At 41.7% G+C, this 22,039-nt stretch overlaps 6 non-coding genes across 6 annotated transcripts; all 6 read right to left on the bottom strand.

The window, feature by feature from the left end:
* Positions 1 to 7,149: 7,149 nt before the first annotated feature.
* Positions 7,150 to 7,221, bottom strand: TRNAC-GCA (transfer RNA cysteine (anticodon GCA)). The gene has a single exon. It is a non-coding gene; the product is annotated as a tRNA-Cys (tRNA).
* Positions 7,222 to 8,233: 1,012 nt separating this feature from the next.
* TRNAC-GCA (transfer RNA cysteine (anticodon GCA)) lies at positions 8,234 to 8,305 on the bottom strand. Its single transcript has one exon. It is a non-coding gene; the product is annotated as a tRNA-Cys (tRNA).
* Positions 8,306 to 11,481: 3,176 nt separating this feature from the next.
* On the bottom strand, positions 11,482 to 11,553 carry TRNAC-GCA (transfer RNA cysteine (anticodon GCA)). Its single transcript has one exon. It is a non-coding gene; the product is annotated as a tRNA-Cys (tRNA).
* A 761-nt stretch (positions 11,554 to 12,314) lies between these two features.
* TRNAC-GCA (transfer RNA cysteine (anticodon GCA)) lies at positions 12,315 to 12,386 on the bottom strand. Its single transcript has one exon. It is a non-coding gene; the product is annotated as a tRNA-Cys (tRNA).
* Positions 12,387 to 14,474: 2,088 nt separating this feature from the next.
* On the bottom strand, positions 14,475 to 14,546 carry TRNAC-GCA (transfer RNA cysteine (anticodon GCA)). The gene has a single exon. It is a non-coding gene; the product is annotated as a tRNA-Cys (tRNA).
* A 1,843-nt stretch (positions 14,547 to 16,389) lies between these two features.
* Positions 16,390 to 16,461, bottom strand: TRNAC-GCA (transfer RNA cysteine (anticodon GCA)). The gene has a single exon. It is a non-coding gene; the product is annotated as a tRNA-Cys (tRNA).
* Positions 16,462 to 22,039: the final 5,578 nt, after the last annotated feature.

The raw sequence follows: 22,039 nt of genomic DNA, 5'->3' as shown, positions 1-22,039 counted from the left end.
TATACGCCATTTCTTCAGTGCAATACAAGAAAGCACCAAACAGTATAACAAAGTTGTCAATTGGTTTCATAGTCCATTCCCTTTGTTTAGTGCTGTGAAAGGAAGAGCCGAATTCCAAAATTGATCAATGATGTTACAGAAATTTCCCAAAGGGAATACCAAGCCGAGTGTTAAAAACTGCCTTTACTCACAGGTTTTGAGCAGGAAACACTGAAATGCTATTAAAGTGCAATATCTAAGGGAACACTGACTCTGTCAAAGATGATCCAAATGGAATTGATGAAAAGTCCCAACTACAAACAACAGTATCAAAATAGGGTGAGGGGACACCCGGATTCGAACCAGGGACCTCTTGATCTGCAGTCAAATGCTCTACAACTGAGCTATATCCCCAGCTTTTCAGTAAAATCAGAATGACAAAATATCAGTACATCATGAAAGAGTGTGAGGATCATACTAAGTTGTGCCAGAAAGTACAACCTTGAAACTGTGGAACAGGAGAAGTAGTCCTTAATATTATTTATTAAAGGAAAACTGGATCATTTAAAAAACAGATATTTGTTTCATTGTTATTTTATTTGAATAGGCAGTCGTACATAGGACCAATGCCTCTACATACAATGATTGTTTTGAAACATTCTTAAAGGGGAAGAGGTTTTTACGGGACACCTTATCATTTGAGGATTGGTTACCACAATCACTGAGATGGTGATGAAGTATGATTGTTTTGGGCCAAATTATGGTGGAAAAACATTTCTACGTACCACTACAATTCGGTATTTGGAAGGTACACCCAAACACCCCTTTCGAATACCTTCCATTTAATACATCAGAAAAAGCCATTTTAAGTTTGCAAATGGCCTGATTCTTCAGACCAGCCTTCTTGCAACTGCAATGATAGTTCGTACATCTTGCAAGTAGGCAGAGCTTTTAAGGAGAAATTAAATAGTTCCTACGTTGCACAAAAATGAAGTGCTTCAAACAAACACATACTTTGCATTCACAGAGAAGAGGTGGAATATATGTAAGACTGAAGACACAGGTGAAATAAGAAATAGATTGACTGCTTCGCTGCCAAGTTTTATACGCCATTTCTTCAGTGCAATACAAGAAAGCACCAAACAGTATAACAAAGTTGTCAATTGGTTTCATAGTCCATTCCCTATGGCTGGGATGCCCGCCACCCCCTCCCAACACATTTCCCCAAGAATGGGAAGTCGGACAATAGTTGAACTTTTGGAAGGCGGGAGGGAGTCACCCTCCCGGCCGTATTTATTAAAATATGAAACAAAATTTAAAACATTAAATAAAAGTTTCATCATTATGCATTATGTACAATTTGTCATTTATTACATTTCGATGCAGTCATGTACTTTTGGCTAACATCCTGAAAATGCATACACTCTAACTCAAATTGTACATCCTAGCATTAAGGGCCAACGGCAAGGTCTTAACCGGTGTCAGATCCCTACTACCAGACTCCCGCCCTCACGGTGTGAGCGGCGCATGCGCAGAGGACTCTACCCTCATTGCCAACTGTAACTTCCCTTGTCGTGGTGGGGGCCCCCTTTGTACTCAACGCCATCTTAAGGGTCGTCCGAGTTCCCGTATGAGGTCTCTGTAGGAAGGACAGCGTGGACTCTCCCCCCATCCCCACACTCTCTATCCGCCGTCGCGGATATCCGGCCCCGGGAAATTAGTAGGAGGGGCATCTAACCGCCTCCCCCCCTGGGAGGGGCCCATGGCCATCTCCCCATAGGCGCCCCATCCTTAGTGGGTGCCGCCTCCCCGTGGAAGGGGCCAATGGCCGTCTTCCCCCGGGCGCTCCCATCCATTGTGGGTGGCGCCCCACTCTAGGGACCTTGAAATTACTGCTCACCGACGATCATGACCTTACCGCCACAGACCGGATAGTTGACCGACTAGCCGGTCCCCCCGACTCCTCCTACAGGTCATGCTTCCTCAAACCCCTTAGCCATGCAACGAAGTCTCCTATGAATAAGTCATTCCCCTCCCTGGACAGGTGAACCCCATCGTTCAGATAAATTTGATCACCCCGAATACACCCATGAGGAATGTTATGCAACTGCGCAGAACGGAACAATCTACCAATTTTATTATTGACCCGTTTAACTGAATGGTTCAGTGCTGACACCGAAAGGCCCCCCTGCCACATCTTCCTAGGAATCATGTGGGACCAGGCAATCGTACACCCCGGGACTCTTTTAGCCAACCAGCTAACAGCCGACAAAATTCGTTCAAGTAACACTCGTCTACCCAGTGTCACCAAGTCGTTGCCTCCCAGGTGTACTATGACTACAGATGGCGGTGACCTATACCGCCCTAGAAGCCCCTCGAAAAATGATTCAAAGTGGTCAAAAATGATCCCACCCTTCCCATGGAAGGCCACTCTGAACCCGTATTCCCCAGGTGCGTGAATCGCGTCACCTTCCTTGAATACGTCGCCGGCGCGCCTCACGTATGAGTGGCCCACGACCCATACCATCCTCTCTCCAGTCGCTGGCCTCTGACCGCTGGTCTCCTGGTGCTGGGTCGACCTCAAATTCCGCCCAGCGTGGCAGGCTCGCGAAACTGTAAAGTAAACAAAAGACAGAAAACGTGAGTGCATGTCAATTGATCACTCACAACATGTGCAATCGCACATACCTCTTGAAGCAATTCGAGGACCAACGGCCCAATTGTTTCACTTCCTCAGCACTCTGACCCCTGGCTGTAGCCTCAGTAGCAGCCCCTATCCTAAAGGAGTGGGTCCCAAAATCGCACGGGTCCATGCCCGCGTCAGCGATTGACAATGCTAGCACCCTCTGAAACTGAAATCTCGTCAGTGGAGTGCCATCCTTGTGTCGGAGCAAACTCCCCCTCCATGCGGCCGCCCTTAGCGCCAAATAGTCTTCCACACACTTCAACGGGCAGAAGGGGGACCCGCGCTTGCGCTGTACGACCACACTGTTTCCCATAGCCCCCTGGTCAGTCTTGGACCTGGCTATCACGATCACCATCGAATCACCCCTTATTTGGATGTGATCCCTGCACAAGCCTCCCTCCATACCTCTCTTGTTCCTTGCGACAAGTTTGCTCACCCTCATAGCCCCATGGAATGCCAATGTGAACGCTGCCCGGAACAGAACTGCTTCGAAATGGGAGGAACACGTCTGATCCAGCTTTGCTAAAAGCAGAGACAGTCTGTCTAAGCCAATCGGGTGCCTCGTATCTTGCTTGCAACCCTCAAGGCGCTGCCAGCCGCGAAGGGCTTTTTTCACCAAAAAGGAACCTGTAGGGTCTTTTATGCCGTGTACCTGGGCCATGAATGAAATGGCCGCCCTATGCCTACTGGCCGTTGCCGCTGATCGGCCCTCTCTGTGCAGCGCTACCAAGTACCCCAGGAAGGATTCCTCCTGACCCCAGTTCTGACTCTCTGTGGGACCCAAATATGTGCAATAGGAATGAAACGCTCCTTCGTATGCTTTCCTTGTCCTGGGGGCTAAACTCGCTGCCACGAGGTCTTGTAATCCGGGGCACCGATTAGCCATATTGTTTCGGGGAATGGTGCTGCCTCTAGGTCCGCTGTGGGTAGATAACCCCTGAATGCCTGCATATGTGAACGAGAGAGTGCATCAGCCGCGTGATTCAGTACACCTAGCACATGTTTCGCCCTGAACTGTACATTCAATCGCATGCAAAGCAGCACAATTTCTTTCAACAATCTCAAGATCAATTTGCAGCGTGCTGCCTGTTGGTTAATGCACTCGACAAGTCATATTATCAGACCAAAACACCACTGAGCGGTCCCTGAAGTCGTCAGACCATGTCATCAGAGCAACCCAGATGGGGAATCACTCCAGGAACCCAATGTTACCTGTGAGACCGTTGAAGTGCCACCATGTTGGCCATGTTTGTGCCGACCATCGATTACCTAAGATGGCGCCAAAACCCACGCTCCCTGCTGAGTCGGTCCATAGACCTAGTTCATCTGAAGACTCTGGCGGGGAGTTCCACACGACTCGACCGTTGAAGTCCGCCAGAAATGCCAACCAAATACGCATATCCTGGCGAACCTCCCCTGACAGTCTCGTATGGTGGTGACCCTCTTTGAGACCTACCATAGCTTGCGCGATAGAGCGTGAAAAGGTGCGGGCCATAGGCATCACCCTCAAGGCAAAATTAAGCTGACCCACTGTTTGTTGTAACTGGTGCAGGGTCACTTTCTCCCCACTCAGGCATTGCATCAAGGAAGCCCGAAACTTGACCACTTTTTCCATCGGTAATCGGAAACACCCCTCCACAGAATCGAGTTCAATTCCCAGAAACTCCAGTGAAGTAGATGGTCCAACCGTCTTACCTGGTGCCAATGGGACTCCAAATTCACTCATGAGGATGCAGAAATCATACAGCGCCTGCGCGCAGTTCGTATCACCGGCTGCCCCTAAGAACAGGAAGTCATCCAGATAATGCATAACATGTCTATGCCCGGTAGCCTCGGTGAATGCCCATTCTAAAAAACAGCTAAACATTTCAAAATACGCACAAGAAATGGAGCAACCCATGGGCATGCATTTATCCATGTAATAACTTCCCTGAAATGCAAAACCTAGCAGGCGCTGATCCTGCGGGCGCACCGGAAGCAACCGGAACGCTGATTCGATATCAGATTTCAGATTTCGCCATCAGCGCCCCAAGGCCTAGGCCGTTCAACATGGCCACGGCATCGTCGAACGATGCATACTGTACTGAACAAACTTCTGGGTCAATGGCATCATTCACCGAGGAACCCCTAGGAGCAGAAAGGTTATGTATGAGTCTAAACTCCCCTGGGTCTTTCTTCGGGACAACCCCCAACGGGGAACAGATGAACTCAGCCACCGGCGGGCGACGAAAGGGCCCAGCCACTCGCCCTAAACTGACTTCTTTTGCTATTTTCTTTTCACCATGCCTGGGTTGTGCTGTACCGATAACTGGTTTCTACAAAAGGAGTTCCCCCGAAAATCCCCCGCCGGGATGTGGAAGCCATGTAAGAATCCCTTCCTCAACACCCCAGCGGATACATGATCAGGGTATTTGTTTATCCACGGAATCATAACCATGAGATCAACGGGTGTAGGCAATCGGTCACAAAAGTCTACCTCACTCCTGCTTAGACCCGCCTTTACCCCCCGTCCTGCTAATTTTTGATCTACATGCACTTTCCGGGTGTAAGGAATTCCCACAGCCGGCACACACATGCTTAAACTTGCATGTCCCCTGCGGGCTGTTACAGTTGCCTCTATTGAAGCCCCAACAGACCCCCCCTTTTCCGCCATTCCCGCCAACTCTAGGCTGGTAGCCCCCACCTGTGCCTGCTCGAAAGGGCACACCGGGCTTTTGGCGGACCAATCCGGACCCGCTCCCGCCTGGCGAGGACGTACCTGTCGCCCCTGGCAGGAGCTGCTTGTGCCATGACACCGAGTCCAAACAATCCCAAGACAAAGAAGCATCATATTCTTTTGCTTTACGGAATTTCATGTCATAGCCTTTCCATTCTACCCCCTCATACATTGAATAGAAATCCATAATGCGATTCTGATAGCAAATCAACTCAGTCATAACCTCGGGTTTACGTTCCGCCATCACTGCGGTAAATATAGAGAAGGCCTTAACCCAGTTCGTCACTGTCTCGTCCACCCTGAACTCGGCCATCTCGGCGCGCCAGACACTCGGGTGCCACAAATCTTTCTGCGTTTTAGCGTACTCCGTCTCGCGATGGTCAGTTAACAATGAAAACATGTTGACATACTTGTCTCCCCATATTAACTCTTTCGTGGCCATGGGAATGTGCTCTGCAACCTTTTCCCGCCTTGAGGGTATTGAGCCCTCCCCCGCCATCGGCAATGCGAGCTTACCCGGATCGGCCGTTGCTGCCGCCGTCTTTTCCTGACCAGCTGCTGGTACTCCAGGTGCCACCTGTGGGGGAACAAGAGGAACACTCGCCTTTGCGACATCTCTCGATTGCCGCAACTGCTTTATTAATACTCTGGCTTCTTCGGCCGGATCTCCCGGGGTCACTGTGCCCCCCCCCCTTTGTTTTGAGCCATGCCGTCAACTGTGCGGCCAATTCTGGGGGCATTTCATCATCCTCGGCCGAGGTGATCACCACCGGGATCGGCTGGCCTAAATCTGGTTTCTGAACCGGGTTATCAGCCGGTACGAGGGGGGCGATGGGGGGTACCTCTGGGACCGGGACCCCCCCCGAAACCGCCCTTTCTTTGACCCGCTTCCCTCTTACCCCGGGGACGACTCCCGGCAAGGCCGGGCCTATTACCTTTTTCGGCTGACCTGGGTCATTCAATGCGGCCAATTGCTTCTTCACCTCCGCTAAACCTCTACCGAGCGATTGGACTTGTCCGAGCTTTCGGTCCATACAAGCCATCCGGTTCGACAACCGGCGTAACACCCTCTCCGTCTCGGAACCCTTTCCTGCTTTCTTGCTAGGCATGGTTTCGAGTCTTCCGCCCTTGGTCGATCCACGAGGTCCTGAAATCTGTGAGCCCTCGAAACTGAAAGAGAAAAACAGGATTACCAAGTTCAAAATTGCTGCTTGTTCCGTCGAGGGCTCACGGGCAAAGAGTGGGTGCAGCCTTCCGATCCGAGGAACAAGAGGACGCTCCTCTGGATTCCCGCTTCTTTATTCTTCTGCGGGAGGGCGTGTACCCGTCACCGGTACGCCTACGGGGCGTGGTCGTCTTCCGTTGAGGTGTCTAGGACAACCCCTCTTGGGCGGGGGAAGGCGCGCCACGGCTACGCCGCTTCGGGCATACCAGCCGGGCTACGCCCACCTCGCCCAAAATGGTTTTTCCGGGAGGTTCAGGGCACCCATCCATATGTTCGGGGGGACCGAGTGGTCGCCCCTTTCCATTTGTTTAGTGCTGTGAAAGGAAGAGCCAAATTCAAAAATTGATCAATGATGTTTCAGAAATTTCCCAAAGGAAATAACAAGCAGAGTGTTAAAAACTGCATTTACTCACAGGTTTTGAGCAGGAAACACAGAAATGCTATTAAAGTGCAATATCCAAGGGAACACTGACTCTGTCAAAGATGATCCAAATGGAATTAATGAAAAGTCCCAATTACAAACAACAAAATCAAAATAGGGTAAGGGGACACCCGGATTTGGACCAGGGACCTCTTGATCTGCAGTCAAATGCTCTACCACTGAGCTATATCCCCAGCTTTTCAGTAAAATCATAATGACAAAATATCAGTACATCATGAAAGAGTGTGAGGATCATACTAAGTTGTGCCAGAAAGTACAACCTTGAAACTGTGGAACAGGAGAAGTAGTCCTTAATATTATTTATTAAAGGAAAACTGGATCATTTAAAAAACAGATGTATTTGTTTCATTGGTATTTTATTTGAATAGGCAGTGGTACATAGGACCAATGCCTCTACATACAATGATTGTTTTGAAACATTCTTAAAGGGGAAGAGGTTTTTACGGGACACCTTATCATTTGAGAATTGGTTACCACAATCACGGAGATGGTGATGAAGTATGATTGTTTTGGGCCAAATTATGGTGGAAAAACATTTCTAAGTACCACTACAATTCGGTATTTGAAAAGTACACCCAAACACCCCTTTCGAATACCTTCCATTTAATACATCAGAAAAAGCCATTTTGCGTTTGCAAATGGCCTGATTCTTCAGACCAGCCTTCTTGCAACTGCAATGATAGTTCGTACATCTTGCACGTAGGCATAGCTTTTAAGGAGAAATTAAATAGTTCTTACGTTGCACAAAAATGAAGTGCTTCAAACAAACACATACTTTGCATGCATAGAGAAGAGGTGGAATATATGTAAGACTGAAGACACAGGTGAAATGAGAAATAGATTGACTGGTTCGCTGCCAAGTTTTATACGCCATTTCTTCAGTGCAATACAAGAAAGCACCAAACAGTATGACAAAGTTGTCAATTGGTTTCATAGTCCATTCCCTTTGTTTAGTGCTGTGAAAGGAAGAGCCGAATTCCAAAATTGATCAATGACGTTTCAGAAATTTCCCAAAGGGAATACCAAGCCAAGTGTTAAAAACTGCATTTACTCACAGGCTTTGAGCAGGAAACACTGAAATGCTATTTAAGTGCAATATCCAAGGAAACACTGACTCTGTCAAAGATGATCCAAATGGAATTGATGAGAAGTCCCAATTACAAACAACAGAATCAAAATAGGGTGAGGGGACACCCGGATTTGAACCAGGGACCTCTTGATCTGCAGTCAAATGCTCTACCACTGAGCTATATCCCCAGCTTTTCAGTAAAATCAGAATGTCAAAATATCAGTACATCATGAAAGAGTGTGAGGATCATACTAAGTTGTGCCAGAAAGTACAACCTTGAAACTGTGGAACAGGAGAAGTAGTCCTTATTATTATTTTAAAGGAAAACTGGATCATTTAAAAAACAGATTTATTTGTTTCATTGTTATTTTATTTGAATAGGCAGTGGTACATAGAACCAATGCCTCTACATACAATGATTGTTTTGAAACATTCTTAAAGGGGAAAAGGTTTTTACAGGACACCTTATCATTTGAGGATTGGTTACCACAATCACTGAGATGGAGATGAAGTATGATTGTTTTGGGCCAAATTATGGTGGAAAAACATTTCTATGTACCACTACAATTCGGTATTTGGAAGGTACACCCAAACACTCCTTTCGAATACCTTCCATTTAATACATCAGAAAAAGCCATTTTGCGTTTGCAAATGGCCTGATTCTTCAGACCAGCCTTCTTGCAACTGCAATGATAGTTCGTACATCTTGCACGTAGGCAGAGCTTTTAAGGAGAAATTAAATAGTTCCTACGTTGCACAAAAATGAAGTGCTTCAAACAAACACATACTTTGCATGCACAGAGAAGAGGTTGAATATATGTAAGACTGAAGACACAGGTGAAATGAGAAATAGATTGACTGCTTCGCTGCCAAGTTTTATACGCCATTTCTTCAGTGCAATACAAGAAAGCACCAAACAGTATAACAAAGTTGTCAATTGGTTTCATAGTCCATTCCCTTTGTTTAGTGCTGTGAAAGGAAGAGCCGAATTGCAAAATTGATCAATGATGTTTCAGAAATTTCCCAAAGGGAATACCAAGCCGAGTGTTAAAAACTGCATTTACTCACAGGTTTTGAGCAGGAAACACTGAAATGCTATTAAAGTGCAATATCCAAGGGAACACTGACTCTGTCAAAAATGATCCAAATGGAATTGATGAAAAGTCCCAATTACAAACAACAGAATCAAAATAGGGTGAGAGGACACCCGGATTTGAACCAGGGACCTCTTGATCTGCAGTCAAATGCTCTACCACTGAGCTATATACCCAGCTTTTCAGTAGAATCAGAATGACAAAATATCAGTACATCATGAAAGAGTGTGAGGATCATACTAAGTTGTGCCAGAAATTACAACCTTGAAACTGTGGAACAGGAGAAGTAGTCCTTAATAGTATTTATTTAAGGAAAACTGGATCATTTAAAAAACAGATATTTGTTTCATTGTTATTTTATTTGAATAGGCAGTCTTACATAGGACCAATGCCTCTACATACAATGATTGTTTTGAAACATTCTTAAAGGGGAAGAGGTTTTTACGGGAAACCTTATCATTTGAGGATTGGTTACCACAATCACTGAGATGGTGATGAAGTATGATTGTTTTGGGCCAAATTATGGTGGAAAAACATTTCTACGTACCACTACAATTCGGTATTTGGAAGGTACACCCAAACACCCCTTTCGAATACCTTCCATTTAATACATCAGAAAAAGCCATTTTGCGTTTGCAAATGGCCTGATTCTTCAGACCAGCCTTCTTGCAACTGCAATAATAGTTCGTACATCTTGCAAGTAGGCAGAGCTTTTAAGGAGAAATTAAATGGTTCCTACGTTGCACAAAAATGAAGTGCTTCAAACAAACATATACTTTGCATGCACAGAGAAGAGGTGGAATATATGTAAGACTGAAGACACAGGTGAAATGAGAAATAGATTGACTGCTTCGCCACAAAGTTTTATACGCCATTTCTTCAGTGCAATACAAGAAAGCACCAAACAGTATAACAAAGATGTCAATTGGTTTCATAGTCCATTCCCTTTGTTTAGTGCTGTGAAAGGAAGAGCCGAATTCCAAAATTGATCAATGATGTTTCAGAAATTTCCCAAAGGGAATACCAAGCTGAGTGTTAAAAACTGCATTTACTCACAGGTTTTGAGAAGCAAACACTGTAATGCCATTAAAGTGCAATATCCAAGGGAACACTGACTCTGTCAAAGATGATCCAAATGGAATTGATGGAAAGTCTCAATTACAAACAACAGAATCAAAATAGGGTGAGGGGACAGCAGGATTTGAACCAGGGACCTCTTGATCTGCAGTCAAATGCTCTACCACTGAGCTATATCCCCAGCTTTTCAGTAAAATCAGAATGACTAAATATCAGTACATCATGAAAGAGTGTGAGGATAATACTAAGTTGTGCCAGAAAGTACAACCTTGAAACTGTGGAACAGGGAAAGTAGTCCTTAAGATTATTTATTAAAGAAAAACTGGATCATTTAAAAAACAGATTTATTTGTTTCATTGTTATTTTATTTGAATAGGCAGTTGTACATAGGACCAATGCCTCTACATACAATGATTGTTTTGAAACATTCTTAAAGGGGAAGAGGTTTTTACGGGACACCTTATCATTTGAGGATTGGTTACCACAATCACTGAGATGGTGATGAAGTATGATTGTTTTGGGCCAAATTATGGTGGAAAAACATTTCTACGTACCACTACAATTCGGTATTTGGAAGCTACACCCAAACACCCCTTTCGACTACCTTCTATTTAATACATCAGAAAAAGCCATTTTGCGTTTGCAAATGGTCTGATTCTTCAGACCAGCCTTCTTGCAACTACAAGGATAGTTCGTACATCTTGCACGTAGGCAGAGCTTTTAAGGAGAAATTAAATAGTTCCTACGTTGCACAAAAATGAAGTGCTTCAAACAAACACATACTTTGCATGCACAGAGAAGAGGTGGAATATATGTAAGACTGAAGACACAGGTGAAATGAGAAATAGATTGACTGCTTCGCTGCCAAGTTTTATACGCCATTTCTTCAGTGCAATACAAGAAAGCACCAAACAGTATAACAAAGTTGTCAATTGGTTTCATAGTCCATTCCCTTTGTTTAGTGCTGTGAAAGGAAGAGCCGAATTGTAAAATTGATCAATGACGTTTCAGAAATTTCCCAAAGGGAATACCAAGCCGAGTGTTAAAAACTGCATTTACTCACAGGCTTTGAGCAGGAAACACTGAAATGCTATTTAAGTGCAATATCCAAGGGAACACTGACTCTGTCAAAGATGATCCAAATGGAATTGATGAGAAGTCCCAAATACAAACAACAGAATCAAAATAGGGTGAGGGGACACCCGGATTTGAACCAGGGACCTCTTGATCTGCAGTCAAATGCTCTACCACTGAGCTATATCCCCAGCTTTTCAGTAAAATCAGAATGACAAAATATCAGTACATCATGAAAGAATGTGAGGCTCATACTAAGTTGTGCCAGAAAGTACAACCTTGAAACTGTGGAACAGGAGAAGTAGTCCTTAATATTATTTATTAAAGGAAAACTGGATCATTTAAAAAACAGATGTATTTGTTTCATTGTTAGTTTATTTGAATAGGCAGTGGTACATAGGACCAATGCCTCTACATACAATGATTGTTTTGAAACATTCTTAAAGGGGAAGAGGTTTTTACGGGACACCTTATCATTTGAGGATTGGTTACCACAATCACTGAGATGGTGATGAAGTATGATTGTTTTGGGCCAAATTATGGTGGAAAAACATTTCTACGTACCACTACAATTCTGTATTTGGAAGGTACACCCAAACACCCCTTTCGAATAACTTCTATTTAATACATCAGACAAAGCCATTTTGCGTTTGCAAATGGCCTGATTCTTCAGACCAGCCTTCTTGCAACTGCAATGATAGTTCGTACATCTTGCAAGTAGGCAGAGCTTTTAAGGAGAAATTAAATAGTTCCTACGTTGCACAAAAATGAAGTGCTTCAAACAAACACATACTTTGCATGCACAGAGAAGAGGTGGAATATATGTAAGACGCAGGAAACACTGAAATGCTATTTAAGTGCAATATCCAAGGGAACACTGACTCTGTCAAAGATGATCCAAATGGAATTGATGAGAAGTCCCAATTACAAACAACAGAATCAAAATAGGGTGAGGGGACACCCGGATTTGAACCAGGGAACTCTTGATCTGCAGTCAAATGCTCTACCACTGAGCTATATCCCCAGCTTTTCAGTAAAATCAGAATGACAAAATATCAGTACATCATGAAAGAATGTGAGGCTCATACTAAGTTGTGCCAGAAAGTACAACCTTGAAACTGTGGAACAGGAGAAGTAGTCCTTAATATTATTTATTAAAGGAAACCTGGATCATTTAAAAAACAGATATTTGTTTTATTGTTATTTTATTTGAATAGGCAGTGGTACATAGGACCAATGCCTCTACATACAATGATTGATTTGAAACATTCTTAAAGGGGAAGAGGTTTTTACGGGACACCATATCATTTGAGGATTGGTTACCACAATCACTGAGATGGTGATGAAGTATGATTGTTTTGGGCCAAATTATGGTGGAAAAACATTTCTATATACCACTACAATTCGGTATTTGGAAGGTACACCCAAACACCCCTTTCGAATACCTTCCATTTAATACATCAGAAAAAGCCATTTGCGTTTGCAAATGGCCTGATTCTTCAGACCAGCCTTCTTGCAACTGCAATGATAGTTCGTACATCTTGCACGTAGGCAGAGCTTTTAAGGAGAAATTAAATAGTTCCTACGTTGCACAAAAATGAAGTGCTTCAAACAAACACATACTTTGCATGCACAGAGAAGAGGTGGAATATATGTAAGACTGAAGACACAGGTGAAATGAGAAATAGATTGACTGCTTCGCTGCCAAGTTTTATACGCCATTTCTTCAGTGCAATGCAAGAAAGCACCAAACAGTATAACAAAGTTGTCAATTGGTTTCATAGTCCATTCCCTTTGTTTAGTGCTGTGAAAGGAAGAGCCGAATTCCAAAATTGATCAATGATGTTTCAGAAATTTCCCAAAGGGAATACCAAGCCAAGTGTTAAAAACTGCATTTACTCACAGGATTTCAGCAGGAAACACTGAAATGCTATTAAAGTGCAATATCCAAGGGAACACTGACTCTGTCAAAGATGATCCAAATGGAATTGATGAAAAGTCCCAATTACAAACAACAGAATCAAAATAGGGTGAGGGGACACCCGGATTTGAACCAGGGACCTCTTGATCTGCAGTCAAATGCTCTACCACGGAGCTATATCCCAAGCTTTACAGTAAAATCAGAATGACAAAATATCAGTGCATCATGAAAGAGTGAGAGGATCATACTAAGTTGTTCCGGGAAGTACAACCTTGAAACTGTCGAACAGGAGAAGTAGTCCTTAATATTATTTATTAAAGGAAAACTGGATCATTTAAAAAACATATTTGTTTTATTGTTATTTTATTTGAATAGGCAGTGGTACATAGGACCAATGCCTCTACATACATTGATTGATTTGAAACATTCTTAAAGGGGAAGAGGTTTTTACGGGACACCATATCATTTGAGGATTGGTTACCACAATCACTGAGATGGTGATGAAGTATGATTGTTTTGGGCCAAATTATGGTGGAAAAACATTTCTACGTACCACTACAATTCGGTATGTGGAAGGTACACCCAAACACCCCTTTCGAATACCTTGCATTTAATACATCAGAAAAAGCCATTTGCGTTTGCAAATGGCCTGATTCTTCAGACCAGCCTTCTTGCAACTGCAATGATAGTTCGTACATCTTGCACGTAGGCAGAGCTTTTAAGGAGAAATTAAATAGTTCCTACGTTGCACAAAAATGAAGTGCTTCAAACAAACACATACTTTGCATGCACAGAGAAGAGGTGGAATATATGTAAGACTGAAGACACAGGTGAAATGAGAAATAGATTGACTGCTTCGCTGCCAAGTTTTACACGCCATTTCTTCAGTGCAATACAAGAAAGCACCAAACAGTATAACAAAGTTGTCAATTGGTTTCATAGTCCATTCCCTTTGTTTAGTGCTGTGAAAGGAAGAGCCGAATTCCAAAATTGATCAATGATGTTTCAGAAATTTCCCAAAGGGAATACCAAGCCGAGTTTTAAAAACTGCATTTACTCACAGGATTTCAGCAGGAAACACTGAAATGCTATTTAAGTGCAATATCCAAGGGAACACTGACTCTGTCAAAGATGATCCAAATGGAATTGATGAAAAGTCCCAATTACAAACAACAGAATCAAAATAGGGTGAGGGGACACCCGGATTTGAACCAGGGACTTCTTGATCTGCAGTCAAATGCTCTACCACTAAGCTATATCCCCAGCTTTTCAGTAAAATCAGAATGACAAAATATCAGTACATCATGAAAGAGTGTGAGGATCATACTAAGTTGTGCCAGAAAGTACAACCTTGAAACTGTGGAACAGGAGAAGTATTCCTTCATAATATTTATTAAAGGAAAACTGGATCATTTAAAAACAGATTTATTTGTTTCATTGTTATTTTATTTGAATAGGCAGTGGTACATAGGACCAATGCCTCTACATACAATGATTGTTTTGAAACATTCTTAAAGGGGAAGAGGTTTTTACGGGACACCTTATCATTTGAGGATTGGTTACCACAATCACGGAGATGGTGATGAAGTATGATTGTTTTGGCCAAATTATGGTGGAAAAACATTTCTACGTACCACTACAATTCGGTATTTGGAAGGTACACCCAAACACCCCTTTCGAATACCTTCCATTTAATACATCAGAAAAAGCCATTTTGCGTTTGCAAATGGCCTGATTTTTCAGACCAGCCTTCTTGCAACTGCAATGATAGTTCGTACATCTTGCAAGTAGGCAGAGCTTTTGAGGAGAAATTAAATAGTTCCTACGTTGCACAAAAATGAAGTGCTTCAAACAAACACATACTTTGCATGCACAGAGAAGAGGTGAAATATATGTAAGACTGAAGACAGAGGTGAAATGAGAAATAGATTGACTGCTTCGCTGCCAAGTTTTATACGCCATTTCTTCAGTGCAATACAAGAAAGCACCAAACAGTATAACAAAGTTGTCAATTGGTTTCATAGTCCATTCCCTTTGTTTAGTGCTGTGAAAGGAAGAGCCGAATTCCAAAATTGATCAATGATGTTTCAGAAATTTCCCAAAGGGAATACCAAGCCGAGTGTTAAAAACTGCATTTACTCACAGGTTTTGAGCAGGAAACACTGAAATGCTATTAAAGTGCAATATCCAAGGGAACACTGACTCTGTCAAAAATGATCCAAATGGAATTGATGAATAGTCCCAATTACAAACAACAGAATCAAAATAGGGTGAGAGGACTCCCGGATTTGAACCAGGGACCTCTTGATCTGCAGTCAAATGCTCTACCACTGAGCTATATACCCAGCTTTTCAGTAGAATCAGAATGACAAAATATCAGTACATCATGAAAGAGTGTGAGGATCATACTAAGTTGTGCCAGAAATTACAACCTTGAAACTGTGGAACAGGAGAAGTAGTCCTTAATATTATTTATTAAAGGAAAACTGGATCATTTAAAAAACAGATGTATTTGTTTCATTGTTAGTTTATTTGAATAGGCAGTGGTACATAGGACCAATGCCTCTACATACAATGATTGTTTTGAAACATTCTTAAAGGGGAAGAGGTTTTTACGGGACACTTTATCATTTGAGGATTGGTTACCACAATCACTGAGATGGTGATGAAGTATGATTGTTTTGGGCCAAATTATGGTGGAAAAACATTTCTACGTACCACTACAATTCGGTATTTGGAAGGTACACCCAAACACCCCTTTCGAATAACTTCTATTTAATACATCAGACAAAGCCATTTTGCGTTTGCAAATGGCCTGATTCTTCAGACCAGCCTTCTTGCAACTGCAATGATAGTTCGTACATCTTGCAAGTAGGCAGAGCTTTTAAGGAGAAATTAAATAGTTCCTACGTTGCACAAAAATGAAGTGCTTCAAACAAACACATACTTTGCATGCACAGAGAAGAGGTGGAATATATGTAAGACGCAGGAAACACTGAAATGCTATTTAAGTGCAATATCCAAGGGAACACTGACTCTGTCAAAGATGATCCAAATGGAATTGATGAGAAGTCCCAATTACAAACAACAGAATCAAAATAGGGTGAGGGGACACCCGGATTTGAACCAGGGACCTCTTGATCTGCAGTCAAATGCTATACCACTGAGCTATATCCCCAGCTTTTCAGTAAAATCAGAATGACAAAATATCAGTACATCATGAAAGAATGTGAGGCTCATACTAAGTTGTGCCAGAAAGTACAACCTTGAAACTGTGGAACAGGAGAAGTAGTCCTTAATATTATTTATTAAAGGAAAACTGGATCATTTAAAAAACAGATATTTGTTTTATTGTTATTTTATTTGAATAGGCAGTGGTACATAGGACCAATGCCTCTATATACAATGATTGATTTGAAACATTCTTAAAGGGGAAGAGGTTTTTACGGGACACCATATCATTTGAGGATTGGTTACCACAATCACTGAGATGGTGATGAAGTATGATTGTTTTGGGCCAAATTATGGTGGAAAAACATTTCTACGTACCACTACAATTCGGTATTTGGAAGGTACACCCAAACACCCCTTTCGAATACCTTCCATTTAATACATCAGAAAAAGCCATTTGCGTTTGCAAATGGCCTGATTCTTCAGACCAGCCTTCTTGCAACTGCAATGATAGTTCGTACATCTTGCATGTAGGCAGAGCTTTTAAGGAGAAATTAAATAGTTCCTACGTTGCACAAAAATGAAGTGCTTCAAACAAACACATACTTTGCATGCACAGAGAAGAGGTGGAATATATGTAAGACTGAAGACACAGGTGAAATGAGAAATAGATTGAGTGCTTCGCTGCCAAGTTTTATACGCCCTTTCTTCAGAGCAATACAAGAAAGCACCAAACAGTATAACAAAGTTGTCAATTGGTTTCATAGTCCATTCCCTTTGTTTAGTGCTGTGAAAGGAAGAGCCGAATTCCAAAATTGATCAATGATGTTTCAGAAATTTCCCAAAGGGAATACCAAGCCAAGTGTTAAAAACTGCATTTACTCACAGGATTTCAGCAGGAAACACTGAAATGCTATTAAAGTGCAATATCCAAGGGAACACTGACTCTGTCAAAGATGATCCAAATGGAATTGATGAAAAGTCCCAATTACAAACAACAGAATCAAAATAGGGTGAGGGGACACCCGGATTTGAACCAGGGACCTCTTGATCTGCAGTCAAATGCTCTACCACGGAGCTATATCCCCAGCTTTACAGTAAAATCAGAATGACAAAATATCAGTGCATCATGAAAGAGTGAGAGGATCATACTAAGTTGTTCCGGGAAGTACAACCTTGAAACTGTCGAACAGGAGAAGTAGTCCTTAATATTATTTATTAAAGGAAAACTGGATCATTTAAAAAACATATTTGTTTTATTGTTATTTTATTTGAATAGGCAGTGGTACATAGGACCAATGCCTCTACATACAATGATTGTTTTGAAACATTCTTAAAGGGGAAGAGGTTTTTACGGGACACCTTATCATTTGAGGATTGGTTACCACAATCACGGAGATGGTGATGAAGTATGATTGTTTTGGCCAAATTATGGTGGAAAAACATTTCTACGTACCACTACAATTCGGTATTTGGAAGGTACACCCAAACACCCCTTTCGAATACCTTCCATTTAATACATCAGAAAAAGCCATTTTGCGTTTGCAAATGGCCTGATTTTTCAGACCAGCCTTCTTGCAACTGCAATGATAGTTCGTACATCTTGCAAGTAGGCAGAGCTTTTGAGGAGAAATTAAATAGTTCCTACGTTGCACAAAAATGAAGTGCTTCAAACAAACACATACTTTGCATGCACAGAGAAGAGGTGAAATATATGTAAGACTGAAGACAGAGGTGAAATGAGAAATAGATTGACTGATTCGCTGCCAAGTTTTATACGCCATTTTTTCCGTGCAATATAAGAAAGCACCAAACAGTATAACAAAGTTGTCAATTGCTTTCATAGTCCATTCCCTTTGTTTAGTGCTGTGAAAGGAAGAGCCAAATTACAAAATTGATCAATGATGTTTCAGAAATTTCCCAAAGGGAATAACAAGCAGAGTGTTAAAAACTGCATTTACTCACAGGTTTTGAGCAGGAAACACTGAAATGCTATTAAAGTGCAATATCCTAGGGAACACTGACTCTGTCTAAGATGATCCAAATGGAATTGATGAAAAGTCCCAATTACAAGCAAAAGAATCAAAATAGGGTGAGGGGACACACGGATTTGAAGCAGGGACCTCTTGATCTGCAGTCAAATGCTCTACCACTGAGCTATATCCCCAGCTTTTCAGTAAAATCAGAATGACAAAATATCAGTACATCATGAAAGAGTGGGCGGATCATACTAAGTTGTGCCAGAAAGTACAACCTTGAAACTGTGGAACAGGAGAAGTAGTCCTTAATATTATTTATTAAAGGAAAACTGGATCATTTAAAAACAGATTTATTTGTTTCATTGTTATTTTATTTAAATAGGCAGTGGTACATAGGACCAATGCCTCTACATACAATGATTGTTTTGAAACATTCTTAAAGGGGAAGAGGTTTTTACGGGACACCTTATCATTTGAGGATTGGTTACCACAATCACTGAGATGGTGATGAAGTATGATTGTTTTGGGCCAAATTATGGTGGAAAAACATTTCTACGTACCACTACAATTCGGTATTTGGAAGGTACACCAAAAACCCCTTTCAAATACCTTCCATTTAATACATCAGAAAAAGCCATTTTGCGTTTGCAAATGGCCTGATTCTTCAGACCAGCCTTCTTGCAACTGCAATGATAGTTCGTACATCTTGCACGTAGGCAGAGCTTTTAAGGAGAAATTAAATAGTTCCTACGTTGCACAAAAATGAAGTGCTTCAAACAAACACATACTTTGCATGCACAGAGAAGAGGTGTAATATATGTAAGACTGGAGACACAGGTGAAATGAGAAATAGATTGACTGCTTCGCTGCCAAGTTTTATACGCCATTTCGTCAGTGCAATACAAGAAAGCACCAAACAGTATAACAAAGTTGTCAATTGCTTTCATAGTCCATTCCCTTTGTTTAGTGCTGTGAAAGGAAGAGCCAAATTACAAAATTGATCAATGATGTTTCAGAAATTTCCCAAAGGGAATAACAAGCAGAGTGTTAAAAACTGCATTTGCTCACAGGTTTTGAGCAGGAAACACTGAAATGCTATTAAAGTGCAATATCCTAGGGAACAATGACTCTGTCAAAGATGATCCAAATGGAATTGATGAAAAGTCCCAATTACAAACAACAGAATCAAAATAGGGTGAGGGGACACCCAGATTTGAACCAGGGACCTCTTGATCTGCAGTCAAATGCGCTACCACTGAGCTATATCCCCAGCTTTTCAGTATAATCAGAATGACAAAATATCAGGACATCATGAAAGAGTGTGAGGATCATACTAAGTTGTGCCAGAAAGTACAACCTTGAAACTGTGGAACAGGAGAAGTAGTCCTTAATATTATTTATTAAAGGAAAACTGGATCATTTAAAAAACAGATGTATTTGTTTCATTGTATTATATTTGGATAGGCAGTGGTACATAGGACCAATGCCTCTACATACAATGATTGTTTTGAAACATTCTTAAAGGGGAAGAGGTTTTTACGGGACACCTTATCATTTGAGGATTGGTTACCACAATCACTGAGATGGTGATGAAGTATGATTGTTTTGGGCCAAATTATGGTGGGAAAACATTTCTACGTACCACTACAATCGGTATTTGGAAGGTACACCCAAACACCCCTTTCGAATACCTTCCATTTAATACATCAGAAAAAGCCATTTTGCGTTTGCAAATGGCCTGATTCTTCAGTCCAGCCTTCTTGCAACTGCAATGATAGTTCGTACATCTTGCACGTAGGCAGAGCTTTTAAGGAGAAATTAAATAGTTCCTACGTTGCACAAAAATAAAGTGCTTCAAACAAACACATACTTTGCATGCACAGAGAAGAGGTGGAATATATATAAGACTGAAGACAGAGGTGAAATGAGAAATAGATTGACTGCTTCGCTGCCAAGTTTTATACGCCATTTCGTCAGTGCAATACAAGAAAGCACCAAACAGTATAACAAAGTTGTCAATTGCTTTCATAGTCCATTCCCTTTGTTTAGTGCTGTGAAAGGAAGAGCCAAATTACAAAATTGATCAATGATGTTTCAGAAATTTCCCAAAGGGAATAACAAGCAGAGTGTTAAAAACTGCATTTGCTCACAGGTTTTGAGCAGGAAACACTGAAATGCTATTAAAGTGCAATATCCTAGGGATCACTGACTCTGTCAAAGATGATCCAAATGGAATTGATGAAAAGTCCCAATTACAAACAACAGAATCAAAATAGGGTGAGGGGACACCCAGATTTGAACCAGGGACCTCTTGATCTGCAGTCAAATGCGCTACAACTGAGCTATATCCCCAGCTTTTCAGTAAATTCAGAATGACAAAATATCAGTACATCATGAAAGAGTGTGAGGATCATACTAAGTTGTGCCAGAAAGTACAACCTTGAAACTGTGGAACAGGAGAAGTAGTCCTTAATATTATTTATTAAAGGAAAACTGGATCATTTAAAAACAGATGTATTTGTTTCATTGTTATTTTATTTGAATAGGCAGTGGTACATGGGACCAATGCCTCTACATACAATGATTGTTTTGAAACATTTTTAAAGGGGAAGAGGTTTTTACGGGACACCTTATCATTTGAGGATTGGTTACCACAATCACTGAGATGGTGATGAAGTATGATTGTTTTGGGCCAAATTATGGTGGGAAAACATTTCTACGTACCACTACAATCGGTATTTGGAAGGTACACCCAAACACCCCTTTCGAATACCTTCCATTTAATACATCAGAAAAAGCCATTTTGCGTTTGCAAATGGCCTGATTCTTCAGTCCAGCCTTCTTGCAACTGCAATGATAGTTCGTACATCTTGCACGTAGGCAGAGCTTTTAAGGAGAAATTAAATAGTTCCTACGTTGCACAAAAATAAAGTGCTTCAAACAAACACATACTTTGCATGCACAGAGAAGAGGTGGAACATATATAAGACTGAAGACAGAGGTGAAATGAGAAATGGATTGACTGCTTCGGTGCCAAGTTTTATACGCCATTTCTTCAGTGCAATACAAGAAAGCACCAAACAGTATAACAAAGTTGTCAATTGGTTTCATAGTCCATTCCCTTTGTTTAGTGCTATGAAAGGAATAGCCGAATTCCAAAATTGATCAATGATGTTTCAGAAATTTCCCAAAGGGAATAACAAGCCGAGTGTTAAAAACTGCATTTACTCACAGGTTTTGAGCAGGAAACACTGAAATGCTATTAAAGTGCAATATCCAAGGGAACACTGACTCTGTTAAAGAGGATCCAAATGGAATTGATGAAAAGTCCCAATTACAAACAACAGAATCGAAATAGGGTGAGGGGACACACGGATTTGTACCAGGGACCTCTTGATCTGCAGTCAAATGCTCTACCACTGAGCTACATCCCCAGCTTTTCAGGAAAATCAGAATGACAAAATATGAGTACATCATGAAAGAGTGTGAGGATCATACTAAGTTGTGCCAGAAAGTACAACCTTGAAACTGTGGAACAGGAGAAGTAGTCCTTAATATTATTTATTAAAGGAAAACTGGATCATTTAAAAAACAGATTTATTTGTT

The sequence above is a fragment of the Lissotriton helveticus genome, chromosome 1_2 (genome assembly GCF_964261635.1).
Source record: "Lissotriton helveticus chromosome 1_2, aLisHel1.1, whole genome shotgun sequence".
In the NCBI taxonomy this organism is placed as follows: domain Eukaryota; kingdom Metazoa; phylum Chordata; class Amphibia; order Caudata; family Salamandridae; genus Lissotriton; species Lissotriton helveticus.
Note: the sequence above shows the minus strand (reverse complement) of the source record. Positions and strands in the feature narration are given on the sequence as shown.